Source organism: Oryctolagus cuniculus, chromosome 8, assembly GCF_051225735.1.
Source record: "Oryctolagus cuniculus isolate XC-2025 breed Fujian yellow rabbit chromosome 8, ASM5122573v1, whole genome shotgun sequence".
NCBI classification, from domain to species: Eukaryota; Metazoa; Chordata; class Mammalia; order Lagomorpha; family Leporidae; genus Oryctolagus; species Oryctolagus cuniculus.
This window is the reverse complement of record NC_142874.1, coordinates 121,276,857-121,294,396: the sequence shown is the minus strand read 5'-3', so window position 1 is coordinate 121,294,396 and position 17,540 is coordinate 121,276,857. Positions and strand designations below refer to the sequence as shown.

The 17,540-nt window shown below is 39.3% G+C and overlaps 1 long non-coding RNA gene across 2 annotated transcripts in view; it reads right to left on the bottom strand.

Annotated features, from left to right (window-relative positions):
* Positions 1 to 17,252, bottom strand: part of LOC103350774 (uncharacterized) — a 170,260-nt gene extending 153,008 nt beyond the window's left edge. For both annotated transcript variants that reach the window (XR_016212065.1, XR_518671.5), the window contains exons 1-2: positions 17,107 to 17,252; positions 15,397 to 15,475 (exon numbers count right to left, since the gene is read on the bottom strand). This is a non-coding gene — a long non-coding RNA (uncharacterized LOC103350774). The remainder of the gene's footprint in view (positions 1 to 15,396; positions 15,476 to 17,106) is intronic.
* Positions 17,253 to 17,540: the final 288 nt, after the last annotated feature.

Below are 17,540 nucleotides of genomic sequence, written 5' to 3'. Positions count from 1 at the left end.
CAACTCCTCTTTCTCACACACTCCCCATCCAATCCAATGGGAAATCCTGGAGGCTCTATTTCCGCTTGCACTGCCCCTCCCAGTCGCATCACCATCTTCCGTCACCTGAATGATTAGAAGAACCTCCCAAATGCTCCCCTGAAGCTTATCTGTATTTACTCTTAACATTCTTGCCACTGGGACCCTTTCAAAATATGTCAGACTGGAACTTTCATCTGTCCAGAACATACCCTCAGCTCCCTTCAGTCTCTGAGTTAATGCTCAAGTCCTTAGGAATGAGTGAAGGCCTTACATGCTGGGGTCCCCTGTGCCTCCCTGACAACATTTACAACAGTGTAGGAATTCCTCCTTGCTCGCTCACTGTAGCAAGCCTTGGTTCCTTCTTGTTCCTTAATCTCACAGCAATCATGCTTTCATGTAGGAACTCTTTATTCTGCCTGGAATTCCCTGTGCTAAGTTCTTCAGTTCCTGCAGGTCTTTGCTCACATCTCCCCTTCTCCTTGAGGATTACTCCTTGGAGCTGGCTCCAGTGTCCTGACCTGCCCTTCTCAGAAGTATAACTTACTTCTCTGCAAAAGAAGCCATTCCAGGCTCATAGCATACTTTCCCTTCAGTTGCTCTTAAGTCTGTCATAGTATTGGGTGTCCTATTGCTCAAATGTGGTTATTGCTGGCCACAAGGGAATGACATGGGAAAGGGGAACACTACTGCCCGCCATTCATGTCTCCACTGACACCTGCTCAAGGCAGTAACTTCTCGATACCAGGGTTCATAATCCCAGGCAAACAGAATGCCTACGTAAACTTCCTTAGGACTCCAAATCCAGGCTTCCAACTGTTTCAGTAAATAGTTTATTGAATGAATTAAAACATTAATATCTTGTGGTTTCCTGATATCTTGGGTTATATTTTCTCATATTTGAAGCCCCAGAGTTGAGTGTAGTTTCCAGTGTTTAGTAGAAGCTCAGTAAATATTTGATGATAAAAGGAAGGTAGGGTCCTCTCACAAATTTACCAAAAATGCAAATAAAAAATACTGAATAATATAACATGCAGAAGTTGCATGGTAAATAGCAGGCATATTGCATGGGAAACCAAAGGAAAAGCTGAAGAAATTTCTTGAAATCTATTGGCTAGAAGACAAAAAACTTTTTTCATTGACTGCATTTTTCAACTTGCCTATTGGCAACAAAGTGGTTTAAAAATGAGAAAGCATCATTGTGTTACAATTCTTTACTCTCAAATTCTGACCACTTTTTATAAGTTAGTTTCACAACATAATGTTAGATTGAGTTTTTCTTATTGAGTCAAAACAAAGTGATTATTATGAAATCATGATTAAGTATTAAATTAAAGCCACAACACCAGCTGCTCAATTCTGAGCCAAAAGTCTAAAATCCGGGAATGAGGCTGAATATATTTATATTAATTTGATAACTGCCACTGAAGTAATTTTATAAAACCTGAAAGAGCTCTATAAATTGCTAAGCTGATTTTGGAAGAAGCTATATTTCTCATTCAAAGAATAAATAAAAACTTAGGATTACAATTCACTTTGAGTGGAAGCAGAGGGACAGAAGTGTGGTTGAATACATTAGATGCCATAATAATAGTAAAAGCCTAGCTCTCGTGTTCACAGTACACATGCATTACCCTTTTCATGATTCTTTGTTCTTCTTTGATGTTTCTTTTGAATATTAATTATCAAATAAAACAGTAGGTAGTCAAACATTTAGGAACTACTGATCTAGCATATCAAGCTTTTGATTTATCTCTTTAATACAAATGACAATAGTACTTATATGATAAAACTGCTGCTTATATTAAATGAAATAATATGTAAAAATATACCAGAGGGGGGTGGCGGCACTGTGGTGCAGCTGGTTAAAGTCCTGGCCTGAAGCGCCGGCATCTCATATGAGCTCCAGTTCTAGTCCCAGCTGCTCCACTTCCGATCCAGCTCTCTGCTGGGGCCTGGGAAAGCAGTGGGAGATGGGCCAAGTTGTTGGGCCCCTGCACCCATGTGGGAGACCTGGAAGAAGCTCCTGGTTGGCCGTTGCAGCCAATTGGGGAGTGAACCAGCGGATAGAAGACCTCTCTCTTTGTCTCTGCCTCTCTCTGTAACTCTGTCTTTCAAATAAATAAAATAAATCTTTATAAAAATATACTGGAGAGTGCCTGGTATAACTGTATATCATTAACTATGTATGTATTAGGTAGGTAGATTTACAATTATCCATTTATACTGGGTTTTGATCCAATTTTAAGTCTTTAAAAATATAATTTACCTTTTGTACATGATAAAAGATCAGGTATGAAAGCTGTATTTGAGAGTTAGATACTATGAGGAGGAGAGGGAGGGGGAAGAAAGAGAGAGAAAGAGGGAGAGAGAGAGACTTCTCTCCATTGGTTATGAACCCCAAATACCTGCAATGGCTAGGGTCAAGCCAGGCCAAAGCCTAGAGCCAGCAACTTAATTTGGGTCTCCCATTTGGGTGACAGGTACCCAACCTCGTAAACCATCACTGCTGTCTCCCTAGGGTCTGCATTAGCAGGAAGCTAGAGTCAGAAGCCAGAGATGGATATAGAACCCAGTCCCTCTAATGTGGACTGCAAGAGCTTAATCAGTGTCTTCACGGTGACGGTCCCAAGACTATCTTAACACCTTATCTTGAAAAATCAGTGTTAAACAGCTTTTTCTAATATGCAGAGAGAATGTTAAGCACATGTTCTCCATCTAGTGTTACAAAAGATATCTAGGGGGCCTGCGCCAGGGCTCACTAGGCTAATCCTCCTCCTGCTGTGCTGGCACCACTGGTTCTAGTTCCAGTTGGGGTGCCGGTTCTGTCCCCGTTGCTCCTCTTCCAGTCCAGCTCTCTGCTGTGGCCCAGGAGTACAGTGGAGGATGGCCCAAGTCTTTGGGCCCTGCACCCGCATGGGAGACCAGGAGGAAGTACCTGGCTCCTGGCTTTGGATTGGCACAGTGCGCTGGCCGCAACGCGCCGGCCATAGCAGCCACTGGGGGGGGGGGTGAACCAATGGAAAATGGAAGACCTTTCTCTCTGTCTCTCTCTCTCTCTCTCTCACTGTCTAACTCTACCTGTCAAAAAAAAAAAAAAAAAGATATACAGGGCCTGCATCCTCATTGCTAGTCATAACAACCCTTGCCACAAATTAATAGGCAATCAAAATTTAACAATTCTTACTAAACAACAAGCTAGGAATTCTGAGCATAATGTGAGTCGTTTGATTACAAATTGTGCTTTATATACACTACAGTTAGACTATTTAATTTCCACCTTCTCATTTGCCAGACACGCTGGAAGACTTCTACAGATTACTAAATTCAACGGTTTTCTTTTATATCTGCTCCTTTTGTTTGAGACAAAAATAAAAATATCTTGTAGAGTATGTGCAATCAAATAAAACCTTTTTCAACTACTTTTAAAAGTCTATAAAGTCACTCTGAAATACAGTCTTTGAGGGACAAGCATTGATGGGCAGCGGGTTAAGACATCAGTTGGGACACCTATAACCCATATCAGAGTTTCTAGAACGGAGTCCCACCTCTGCCTCTGCTTCTGATCCAGCTTCCTGTTAATGCACCTGGGAGGAAGAATATGATGGCTCAAGGTCTGAGTTCCTACAATCCATGTGGGAGACCAAGATGGAGTTTCTGGCTCCTGGCTTCTACCTAGCCCAGCCCTGGTTGTTGGACATTTGTTCTTCCAATGGATGGAAGATCTCTCTCTTTCTCTGTTTCTCTGCCTCTCAAATAAATAAAGATGAATAAGTAAACATTTGAAACCATATATATATGTATATAATTTTAAAATTTTTGACTAAAATATATACTCAGACTATACCTCTAAATTTGAGGCTGTGCAGCTCCTGGTTATCCCCTTCGCTTTGCTAAAGTACAAATAAATAAACAGACTCAGAAGATTAATGCACCATTTAGAGCTGGTATCTAACCTTAATTCAGAATCAATTAAGAAATATCAGTAGGTTTATGTTTTGACCTTTCCATTGAAGATTAAATTAATTAGTTCTATTATTCTTTTAGATTGTAAGTGAATGTAGTGACAATAATAAAAAGTAACAATAAATACTTTCCTTCTGCCAGGCAATTGTTCAGAACTGTACATGCTTTCTCATTTAATTTTCTCATTTAATTTCTCATTTAATTTAAGAAAAATTCATGGAGCACATGCGATTATCCTAAATTGACTTTTCCAAGCTGCAGTTCTACTAAGTTAAACTAGAACATCAAGCTTCTATACAGATTCTTTCATTGTCTGCTCAAAAATCATCTATCGCTTGCAATCAATTACCACATATCTCCTCTAGCATTGTATCAACTAGCCTAGAGTATTTTTCACTATCTAGAAAGAAATGTTTGAAGTTCCATCTTAGGACTTCAAGGATACTGAGATAAGGGGAAGCAGTAATGAATTAGTTACGCTCTTATACTTTTAATCTGAGGCTTTCCAGACAGGCTTTTACATGATTTATAAGCTATGCTGTTTCTTTATATTTTAGGTATAAGAAGAAAAAGACGACAGGGTTCTGAAGTACTCAGATAAAGTTAAAAACTAAATGACTGTGAATATAAAAGAGGGATAAAGGGGGACCGGCGCTGTGGCACAGTGGGTTAAAGCCCTGGCCTGAAGTGCTGGCATCCCATGTGGGCACTGGTTCAAGTCCCAGCTGCTCCTCTCCCAATCCAGCTCTCTGCTGTGGCCTGGGAAAGCAGTGGAAGATGGCCCAAGTCCTTGGGCCCCTGCAACCACATGCAAGACCCAGAAGAAGCTCCTGGTTCCTGACTTTGGAGTGGCTCAGCTCCGGCCATTGTGGCCATTTGAGGAGTAAACCAGCGGATGGAAGACCTCTCTCTCTCTCTCTCTCTCTCTCTCTCCACCTCTCTCTGTAATTCTGTCTTTCAAGTAAATAAAAATAAATCTTTAAAAAAAGAAAAAAAAAAACAAGAGAAAGAAAGATAAAGATTACAAATTTTTCTCAGCTTAGTTGGCCTATTCTCAGGCCATGTACTAATTGAAGCACTTGGCATTAATAGGAGAATTTATTTACCTCTTTTATTGGAGAAGCCCTGAAGAATTATGCCTAGGTATGGTCAACAGCTTTCCTGCCCGTAAGGATTGTTTTTCTCTCTTTTTCCAGCCAATGAAAATATGATTGTTAAGTAGGCTTTTTAATGACTTCTTCCTGCTTAATTCATTTTCCATGAACATGGAGCTGCAAAGAATATGGATTTGGGGCCACCTTGTGACGGACTTAGAAAAATCCTGAAACTGAATCCTAAGACTTGAATTTCGAATCAATGCACGTACCATTTGATACAAATTAGAAGTTTCAAATTACATCTTATTAGTTGGTCCTGGATTGGATATTCTGGTTTTATCAAAGCAGAAAATACCAGAAAACTATGAAAAGCCTAGAAAAAAATCCTAAGAACTGATGATTTCATGAATAAACTCAATAGACTAGAAATAAAAAGTCATAAACATTTCTCCATATACTGGTACCCCTATTGTCTTAATCTCTTATATGCTATTATAACAAAACATCAAGGACTGAGTAATTTATAATGAACATATTTATTGCTAACAGCTCTAGAGAACAGGAAGTCCAAGACAGAAGGCATGACACCTGGTTACGGCCTTCTTGCTGTTTCATAATGCGGTGGAAGGCATCGCATGGGTGAAATAGAAGGGGAAGGAAAGCAAATTCATAGTTTATAAGGACCCCATTCTTGTTTTTTTTTAATCCAAATCAATTTGCAAACACCATTTTTATTTGGATTAAAAAGCTTTAGATGAACAAACATATGATACATACATGTTATAAGACTAATTACCTCAGATGATGATGATACAGAAATTAGAATAAACCAAGTTTTAACCAGGTCTGAAAACCTTCAAGCTGAAAAGTCATCAACACCAATTTGGTGATTTTATACAAATAAGTGTCCCCCCGCCCCCACTTCAGTTCTTCCTCATAGGAAGGGAAGAGTGGGTGAAAAAAAAAAAAAAAAAAACAATGAAAGACCTTTTAAATCAGTTGGGTGACAAAACAGACTATTTTAAACCTATAGGTTTTCCCACATATAAACAAAATTCTCCACAGGAACTTACATTTTGAAAACATTTAGGCCATTATACTTTCTAAGCCACATTACTACAGTGCCTAAAACTCACGAAAAAAAGATGTGCTTTCTTAAGTCAGAACTTTTTTTTCTTTTTTATAGAAGATGACTGATCTCAAATCTTATATCCTAAATGTTAACTGATATTCTCCAGGTTAGTATACAGAATAAATACGTGGGTTTTTTAAAAAAACATTTATTTAGGGCCTTCCTACTAGTGTCCTGGGCTGGCTCTGCACTGTCTTACGGAATCCCCTGGCTGGACCCATGGTTCCCATGCACCTTGAGACACTGGCAAGGAGCCCAGGGTGCTCTGGTTTCTAATGCCCCATGTGGCCCACAGTGAAGAGTTTGTAGAGGCTCCCCAAAAAAGTCCCATCCAGACCTTAAAAAGGGAAATAAATGAATGAAACAAATAAATAATTTAACCAAAATTAGATTTCGGGTTCTTTGGTGTAATTCAAGGAAATAATGTCTAGAAATAAAAGAATCTTAGTCCATGATGATTCAATGGCCCAAATAACCAGGAACTGAAGATTTCTTCAACTGATTCAGTTTAACAATAAGGTACTGACATAACTACTGCAATATATTTTTAAAAATTCAAAATTGTTTAAAATACATGATGCAAACTGAGATCCAGTGGTTGACTAAAGGCAATTAAGCTACAAGGGTCGCTTGTATCTAAAGTATCATCTAGATACAAGAGACTTTTTCCATCTTACGTTCTTTTGCTCTCATGATTTAGTAAGTATGGTGATCACACATCTGCGTATTGATTCATAGCAGTTTAAAAGGAAAAAAGTATCCTTTGAGTTTCTCTCAACTGAGAAACAGCAGTGGAAGCTCCACCACCATGGCAACCACCGTGTCACAATAAAGCAGGTTTCAAAAACATACCACCAAGTTATATAATGTTCCATGTTCCTCACTGCCTCCAAATGTTTATTCTAGGGCCATATAAGAAAGACAGGATCACCAAACTCAAGTGTTTGGGATCTGTTATGGTATTTTTAGTGAGCGTTTTCTTAAATTATGATTCCCTTCTCTGTAATTCAAAAGCAGAAACTTAAAAAAATTTTTAGAAAGCATTAAACTCTGGTTGAGAATCAGAACCCTGAAGCCTACAAGAAAAAAAGACCACATCTTATAAAGAGGAAATAAAACATAAAACATAGCTGCATATGCAGGCAATCTACGTTTTCACAATTATCCTTCTGGTACACCTCAGATCCAATAACACACTCCCTTCCCTAGATCAGGTTAGGTGTTACATTTAAATCACCTCCATGCACACCTCAATACTTTCTTGCAGATCAATGTTTTTCATTGTAACAAATTTAAATTTAAAATCATCTAACATGTATAGGCATAGACTGTAAATTCATTACAAACAGGATCAAAAGTACCCTTAAACTTACCTGCCAGGCTATATATAATTCAGGGTGTGCACAAGTTCCGAAAAAATCACTGATAGCAGCGATGTCTACCTCAGCACAAGAAAAAGTACTCTCTTCCAGCTGCGCTAGCTGCACAAGGACTCAGAGCACAGACACCAGCTTTCTGCAGTGAGCCTCAGCGATAACGGAGCAACTGCGCTGAAGGACCCCATTCCTGTGATGACTAACCGCCACCATTGTAATATTAATCCATTCATGATGGCAGAATCCTCATGACTTACTCTAAAAAGTTACACCACTCAATCCTATCGCATGAGGGATTGTTTCCAAAATATGAAATTTGGGGGACAAATTCAAACTATAGTACATTTGATGTTTTTTTTCTTTATTTTATTTTATTTTATTTTATTTTATTTTATTTTATTTTATTTTTTGACAGGCAGAGTGGACAGTGAGAGAGAGACAGAGAGAAAGGTCTTCCTTTTGCCGTTGGTTCACCCTCCAATGGCCGCCGCGGCCGGCGCGCTGCGGCCGGCGCACCGCGCTGATCCGATGGCAGGAGCCAGGAGCCAGGTGCTTTTCCTGGTCTCCCATGGGGTGCAGGGCCCAAGCACCTGGGCCATCCTCCACTGCACTCCCGGGCCACAGCAGAGAGCTGGCCTGGAAGAGGGGCAACCGGGACAGAATCCGGCGCCCCAACCGGGACTAGAACCCGGTGTGCCAGTGCCGCTAGGTGGAGGATTAGCCTAGTGAGCTGCGGCCCGGCCTCATTTGGTGTTTTTTTAAAGATTCATTTTATTTATCTGAAAGAACTACAGAGAGGAATATATATATATATGTATATGTATATATGTACATATATATATAGAGAGAGAGAGAGAGAGAGAATCTTCCATCTGCTTGTTCACTCTCCAAATTGGCTACAACAGCTGGGGCTGGGCCAACCTGAAGTCAAGAACCAAAAGCTTCTTCTGGGTCTCCCACATGGGTGCAGGAGCACAACCACTTGAGCCATCTTGTGCTGCTGTCCCAGATGTATTAGTAGGGAACTAGATCAGCAGTAGCGAACCAGGATATTTAACCTGCTGTACCACAGCAGTGGCCTCAGCACCTATGATTTTATTCTTGATCTCCGTTGTGTTAAAAAAGGTTTTCTGTGTTTGTGTATGAAAACAAAGGAACAGATATTATCCAAGTAAATTGCATGTTAGAATCAACCTTGAATCACAGATCCTAGAGTACTCCTTCAGGGATCTCAGATATATTCATTAATAGAAGCATAACTTTTCCTCTGGGTTGTATGATGCATTTCCTATCTCCAGGAATAGAACCTTGAGATAGGACATGGAATTCTACTGTCCAGGTACCATTTCAGGGAAAAACTTGCTGTTTTAGCTCTAGAAAATTGTCTTATCCAGGGCCATGCCTGTCCTGGGGCAGCCTGGAATAGCTACTAAATGAGGACAGAAAGGCCGGTCATTTCAGCACTAGGTGGTGCAAAGAGATTTGCTGTGGGTTGTCACTATCAGGTTTGCATCCTAACTGGACTATTCTCTGCTCAATCCTGTGTCCTCCCCCTGCCTTCCATATTAATATATTTAACTCCAAATTCATTTCAGAATCTGTTTCTTGAGAAACTAACCTGTGACATCATTTTCATTTTAAAACTTTTATTTATTTATTTTCATTTTATTTGGGTAGAGAGATGGAGAGAGAAACAGAGCGAGAGAGCGGTATCTTCTATGCACTTGTTCACTCCTTAACTGCCTGCAAGATCAAGGGCTGGGCCAGACTGAATTTGAGATCCTGAAACTCAATCCAGGTCTCTCACATGGATGGCAGGGACCCAGTTACGTGGGCCTTCAACCTCTGCCCCCCAGTGTGCACACTAGCAGTAAGCTGGATTCAGAAGCAGAGCTGGGAAATAAGCCCAGACACTCTTAATGTGGTATACAGGTGTCCCAAGCAGCATCCTAATCACTGTGCCAAAGGGCCTCCACACAATATTTTCTGTGCTGATCCAAATCCTATTTAAATGCTTTCAAATTTGCTCTCCCTTCTTGACAATATCTTAAGTAGGCTTGTTATAAGAAATTGTGTTGATAAAATATGATAGAAAACACATAATGGCAGAATATTCACAATGATCAGTCTTTCATGGGCTTGGTTAATGTTTTGCATACAACTTAAAGGTTTAGGTTTCAAGAGAACAATTTAGAGTAATGGTTTCAAGAGAAATATTACATACTAAAAAATGCATGGAAAAATGAAATTAAAAGTTTATTGTGCGCCGGTGCTATGGCTCACTAGGCTAATCCTCCGCCTGCGGCACCGGCACCCCAGGGTTCTAGTCCCGGTCAGGGCACCAGATTCTGTCCCGGTTGCTTGTCTTCCAGTCCAGCTCTCTGCTGTGGCCAGGGAAGGCAGTGGAGGATGGCCCAGGTCCTTGGGCCCTGCACCCACATGGGAGACCAGGAGGAAGCACCTGGCTCCTGGTCAGATAGCGACCATTTTGGGGGTGATCCAATGGAAGGAAGACCTTTCTCTCTGTCTCTCTCACTGTCTAACTCTGCCTGTCAAAAAAAAAAAAAGTTTATTGTGGTACCAAATAAATTTTGAAATCCATGCCTATAAAGGGTCATCAAGAAAGTTCACAGAAATACATATTATGAAAAAACTCCACGTGGATTTCAAAAATTTTTTGCACCAAAGTAAATGTATCTTTTAATTCCATTTTTCCATACACATCTTGAAATGCTGTCATCAATAGGAACTGGAAGAATTTCTTCTGAGAAGTTTTAAGCTGGCAGCTAATGGTTGTTTTTTTTGTTGGCGAGAGACCGAAAGCAATAGCAGGTACTTAACAAATTTTTTGACTTAAACTTTTCCTGCAGTCCTGAACATAATATCTGGAATTTTAATTGTATTTGCTTAAATTTTGCATCTCATCAAAAACTCCAAATCTTGCTATGCTTCTAAAAATGGGTGTATAGTGGTTTTCAGTCTGTGGTAGTTTACTTGTTGTAAGTTACATTTGACTGGCAATTCTTTGCTACTTCTTCCCTTGAGTGATGGAACCTCATTTGCCCCTTCTTGAATCTTAGCAGACATTAGCGACTTGTGGCACAAGCGAGGTGGTCTGCCACTCCAGGGTCAGATAGACTTGCAGATTTACCTCTGTCTCCATAATCACTCTCCCTGGGAGTCTGAGCAGATGAGCATTTGCTGGGAGACCTGAGGGACTATGTGGGAGGGAGAGATTAAAACTGAAGGCGGGCGCCGTGGTTCACTAGGCTAATCCTGCAGCGCCAGCACCCTGGGTTCTAGCCCCGTTTGGGGTACTGGATTCTGTCCCGGTTGCTCCTCTTGCAGTCCAGCTCTCTACTGTGACCTGGGAAGGCAGGGGAGGATGGCCCACGTCCTGGGGCCCTGCACCCGCGTGGGAGACCAGGAGGAAGCACCTGGCACCTGGCTCCTGGCTTCGGATCGGTACAATGTGCTGGCCGTAGCGGCCATATTGGGGGTGAACCAGCGGAAGGAAGACCTTTCTCTCCGTCTTTCTCTCTCCCTCAGTAGCTCTGCTTGTCAGGAAAAAAAAAAAACTATTTGAAGAAACTTTTGAGGATGGTAGATATTCATGATATGGATTCTGGTGATGACTTCATGGTAATATATAACAAAGCCTAACAAATTGTATGTTTTAAGCATGTAAAGTATATTTTATGTCTCAATAAGGCTGGAGGCATAAAGTTCCAACTTTATCAAGGCATAAAATGGAGAATTCGATTAGTGTGCTCAAAGTTAGACTTCAAAGGAGCTGCGCTCTATAGAAGGAAAACTCAACTGAAATCTCACAGAACAACGCAGAGAAGCTAACCCAGCTGCTGTCCCAGTGGACAGCGACACCATTGCATCATTCATCCCCGGACTTGGGAAGTGATTGATTGATTGCTGTTATGAGAGTGATTGCTGCTGATGCCTCACTGAAAAGGGCTGCAACTGCTACATCTGCCCCCTCCCACTGCCAGATGTCCCCTAGCTGCCCTAGATGAGTTTCACCACAGACCATCTTATTAGGTTGCAACTTGCTAGGACTTCTGAGATAAGCCCAGAAGCATCTACTGAAATTACTGAAAATCACATTGAGCAAACAATGGTGGCATTCTCTGTCTTTTTGATTCCTGGTATTGTTAGCTCACAATCAAACACTGACTTCACAGCAAGATGAGCAGTTCATGAGGGGCAACCAAATATTTCTCAGTCTTACTGGACCAAAACATGTACAGGAACTCAGTCAATCATATTTTTCCCAGGATTCTTTTGCATTGTGACAATTTGTAAGACATTCTTTTTTTTTTAATTGAGAATTAATCAGATATTTTATTTTTTTTCTTTCTTTCAAACTTTTATTTAATGAATATAAATTTCCAAAGTACAGCTTATGGATTACAATGGCTTCCCCCCCATAACGTCCCTCCCACCCGCAACCCTCCCCTTTCCCACTCCCTCTCCCCTTCCATTCACATCAAGATTCATTTTCGTTTCTCTTTATATACAGAAGATCAGTTTAGCATACATTAAGTAAAGATTTCAACAGTTTGCTCCCACACAGAAACATAAAGTGAAAAATGCTGTTTGAGTACTAGTTATAGCATTAAATCTCAATGTACAGCACATTAAGGACAGAGATCCTACGTGAGGAGTAAGTGCACAGTGACTCCTGTTGTTGACTTAACAATTTGACACTCTTGTTTATGGCATCAGTAATCACCCTAGGCTCTTGTCATGAGCTACCAAGGCTATGGAAGCCCCCTGAGTTCACTGACTCTGATCATATTTAGACAAGGCCATGGTCAAAGTGGAAGTTCTCTCCTCCCTTCAGAGAAAGGTACCTACTTCTTTGATGACCCATAATGATGAGAGTCCACAATAATCAGCTGACCAGTGTTCTTTAATAGATGATCCTAGACCATTGAGACAATCTTCTCAGGTTTAACTGTTATGATTAGCTCAATGTTACTGTCTCATTTCCCTTATGCATACCCAGAATCCTTTTCCTGTAGAGCATATACCTTGACTCCAGCACAAAGTTTCCCTTCCAGTCGCCCTTTGATGTTGCAAGTCCCAGAGATCCCCTAAATAAAAGCTGTTTGTTTCCAACTTGTATGGCTTTCTAAAATGGTATCCAAAAGAGAAAAAGAGTAGGCAATATTGCTTTATTTCCTCACCTATATCGCCTATTGAAGTAATTTTTACTAGCCAGCTATGGCATTAATATTCCAAGACTTTAAAAGAAAAAAATAATCTTGGTCAATGTCCCATTTCCCCACCATAACTGTTAGATCCAGTTGACCAAATTAGTCAGGTTTATCTATTTTTTGAATACATAATAACTCAAGTAATTTTATTTTCTGCATAATATATATTGGAACTTAAAACAGAGATGTTGTTCTCTTAACTGGTTCATTGGTTTATTCATTTAAATAATCATGGAACACTGATTGCATTATATGCCAGGCACTAGGTGGTCCTCCCAGGACCTGACATGATACAAAAATGAGATGTTGATCATGAAAGAGTTTTATAGTTGTATTTGTCTATACCCCAATTGCAGAACTTGACCTTCCTTCCAACTTGCCTACTACCTGTGACCATGGACCCATTAGTTAAAGAGTAAACTTCAACAGAGTTCTTAAAATGTAATGGGCCTGGGGCTGGCATTATAGCATAGCAGATAGAGCTGTTGCCTGCAGTGCTGGCATCCCTTATGGGTGCCTGGCTGATCCACTTCCGATCCAGCTCTCTGCTATGGCCTGTGAGAGCAGTGGAAGATGGCCCAAGTGCTTGGGCCCCTGCACCTGCGTGGGAGACCCGAAAGAAGCTCCTGGCTCCTGGCTTTGGATCCATGCAGCTCCAGCCATTGCAGCCAATTGGGGAGTGAACCAGCACAGCAGATGGAAGACCTCTCTCTCTCCCTCTGCCTCTCCCGTGTAACTTTCAAATAAATAAATAAATCTTTAAAAAAAAAAACCGTAATGGGTGGGCCTTAGAGGTTCTATTAAAATACAGCTTTTGATTCAACTTCAGAAATTCTCATTCTGTAGGTCTAGGGAGAATCTTGAATTTTCATCTCTAACAAGATCTCAGATGATGCTGATATGGCTGGTCTACTAACCACATTAGGAAACCCTAAGCTGCAGCTGCCCTGAAGCTAGTTTGTCATTATTTGGTCCCAAGCATCTCTGCCATTTAAAATTCTATGGCTCTGTCTTGACTAGCACTGATGGAAACTTTTCTCAGTATAAAAGTATAAATACATAAAGTGTAAATATATAAAGTATAAAAGTATAAATACTTTTCTCAGTATTTTCTCAGAGAATGGTTTCTATGCAGATTGAATGACTTCATTCATGGTGATAATAATTGATAAATATCTCATTGGGCATTTGATCTTTGCAAGGGAGTAAGGGTAGCTCAGCTCATGTGAACTGATCAATCCCAAGTCCACTACCTGCTCTTCATGGTCATTTCAGTTCCTTCCCCAAGGCCTGAGCTAGGTTGGCTTCAGGGATGACTTTTCAGTCTAGTTCTGCTTGTTTAGTATGCCTCTAATATTGCACCTTCTTCCTTCTCCCAAATGCATCTTGTTAATATGAGTAGAAGGTGGTCTTGTGATATTATCAATCCAATTCAGTTTCCATCAAACATTTAGTGTAGTTTCTATAATTTTCTACTTACTGTAAGTGACTGTTATTTGCCGAATTCTCCCTTTTTTTAACCTTCACTGCCTGCAGCAAAAACTTTCTGGCATCAGCATATAGAGTTATGTCCTGCTCTTTGATAGATTTCAACATTCACATAAACGTTTGTATTCTCTTCTCCATATTTCCAAACACCTTTTCAATTAGCCCTCAAAAGAAAACAACCACAGATTTTCATAAGTGATCTCTTTTCAGTTTAGTGACTGACAAGAACTATTATACTGACACAGGATGATTCAGTCACATTTCACAAATTTCTTCCTGAATTTTGAAGCCACAACTATTGTGCTTGGTGCTTAAAAGTCTATCATAAACATTATCTACCATTCAGTTGCAGGTTCTAGCTTCTAGATGAAGAATATCATAATCCTTTTTAAACTGTTCTGAATTTAAGTATTCATAAGTGCTGACTTACAGATTAATCCTCAATGATCATCCTTCCTATCACCTTTGATGGTTTCCACAAACCCTCAAATACCTCTTTTGCATATATGCAGATACTCTGTTTCAGGTAGAAAGTAATTTGAAAAGCTACTTGCTTGATGTCAAAAGTGATAAAATACATTAACAATTCCCTTATTTTGTATTAATGTTGACATCTAAGCTTATATTGAGCCACATTAACTTAGAACACCAACAATTAAAGTAGGTGATTCTAATCAGATGTTAATGCATAGTGCCTTGGTTTTATTTCAAACAGAAGAGTTTAAGGTTTCTATGCTCTTACAGAAGCATTGCTCTTCAGTGTGTGTAAACTTGTTAATATCTTTATTATTCATTGTTTTCTCATCCTTAAAAACACCAGTAATTTAAGAAGATAATAAAGGAACCATTTTTATAATTTTTGAGAAATTGCTATTCATTGAAGTTCACTGTGTTGCTCTACATTTTCAGTTATCTAAAAAAAAAAAAAAAAGCAAAATTGCTGTTGATGCTATTTTTTCTGTCACTGAGAAAAAGTTAATGGGATTCCATCAAATAAAACCCTCGAGCTGAATTTCTGAACCTTATCATACAACCTATTAGTTGTGTGATAAATAAAGTATTTTAATTGTGAAAAATCAACTCACCACTTCAAATCTGCACTGCCTTCTATACCTATTTTTGCTGCAAGTCCAGGCAGAACTCTCTTCATCAATGTGCTTCACACTAAAAATAAAAAAAAAGATTGTTTCAGATCCCCTCTGCCATTAAAATCCTGGTCCTTTGGTTAAGGGGTAAACTAAGATGACCTCAACAGTATTTCTTCACAATTTTCTGGGAACCTACTGAAATTGCCAAAGGCCATGAGATCCAGGCACTACTGTGAAAGAAACTCCAGGGCACCTGAGATCAGATTAATAGAGTCAGCTGACACAAATTGGAATTGCTTCACTCGATAAATCTCATCCAAGCATAATGATCATTTTAGAAACTTTTCCTGCTGTGTCAGACTCTCCAGCTCTCCAGATCCTTTTTATAATCTGCTCTATCAAGTAAGTGATCCCTTTGCCCTGGAACTCAGAAACAAGCAGGTTACACAGGTAAAACTAAATACCATGTTGAATTTCCTAAAGACATTTTTTTCCTTGCTTTCTGTTCACCACAGTGCACTCAGCAGCCAGATATTCCACAAGTGCAAAAACAAAACACTTGGGCACTTTTGAAAGCCTGGGTTGGGCCAGATCTTGACACTGACTGCCATTCTCTAAGTGACTCTCATTGGCTATTTTAAACAGTTTTCTTTAGAAAAACTAATATTTGTAATCTTAAAATCAACATTGACTATATGTAAGGCACTTTTTTCCCCTTCTGCTTGATTGTGCAATACATTCTGAGATACTATAACTCTATTTATAAGATCTCATCAACAGAGAAATCTCTTTTAGAAAGAATTCATGATACATTTCACTATTTTACAGAGATGTCTTATATTGTTTAAAAAAACTGATGTTAGTGGGGAAAAAAAAGTACAGAGCCACACAGTAAACACACAGTATTTGTTGTAGAGCAGGATTCAGGATGGTCTGAGGTCAGATAGGAAATGATTAATATCTGAGCCTTTGTCAACAGAACACTCAGTAAAGCACAGGGAAATCTGCTTCAATGATAACAGGTAACAGCAGCCAACTGTGGAATCCAGTGGAATACAATGTAAATTATAAATGGATATAATACTGCATAGTGATATATAGATTTATCAATTTAAACAACATTGAGGCATAAAATATGCTACAGATCATATTCTGAATTTTAGTAACTAAATGCCTATGTCAATTCAAATATATTACATTTTACTTAATAGTATAGTAGAACCTAAATAACATAATTTAATGCAAAGTAGGGCTGATTGATGCATTAGCATAGCAGACATAGTGCCTAACGCCCACAGCAGTTTTAGGCTATTGTGAAAATGCTTGAATGTATTTCAAATTCTCAAAGGGAAAAAAATGAAAGTTTAGAGTAAAAGAAAGTATTATTTTTTTCTCATGGCAGGAAAAAGACAAAATTTGCAAGACCCACAAAATATTCTAAATTCTGCATATAACAGGGGAAAAAAAGTTGAAGTCTTTGAAGCCACATAAAAAAACAATGTTTAATTTTGAAATTATAAGTTGGGAAGATAAAAAGGTAAAAGTGTGTGAAGCCTACAGAAGTCATTTTCCATTCTGGCCAATATAAATGAACACAATTAGAAAAATTTTTTTCTTAATAAGTGTGTCTCCAAGCATTTTGGATATCCTTGCTTTCTGAGAATCATAGTTAAGCAAAAGGAAACTTGATCAGAAAGTTGTGCCTACCTTCACACATGCTTCAGAAAGCCTGCAACTGCCAAGAAACTCCCAGAGCAGGGCCAGCTTGGAAATCCGGTTTACAGCGGATCATTCCTTTCAAGGTTCCTACTGTCCCTACACACAAGGACACCTGGTTGTCCCTGAGGACTTGTGCTGACCAGAGTGCTCCTAAGGGTTTTTATACTATTGCAACACTAAACATATGTGGGCCTTCGTCCCTGGACCGTGTTGCTGGAAGTTACACACAATCCAACATTCCTTCCTGCACTTTGAACCTAACCCCGACAGAAACACACGCTTCCAGGTTTAACAAATTTTCATCCCAGTTATATTTTAGGCTGACTTAGTATAATAACTAATTTTTGAGTATATATATTTCTCAATTTAAATTTTTAAAATTTTATTCTATGATTTATAATCATTTCATTATATTTGAAAAT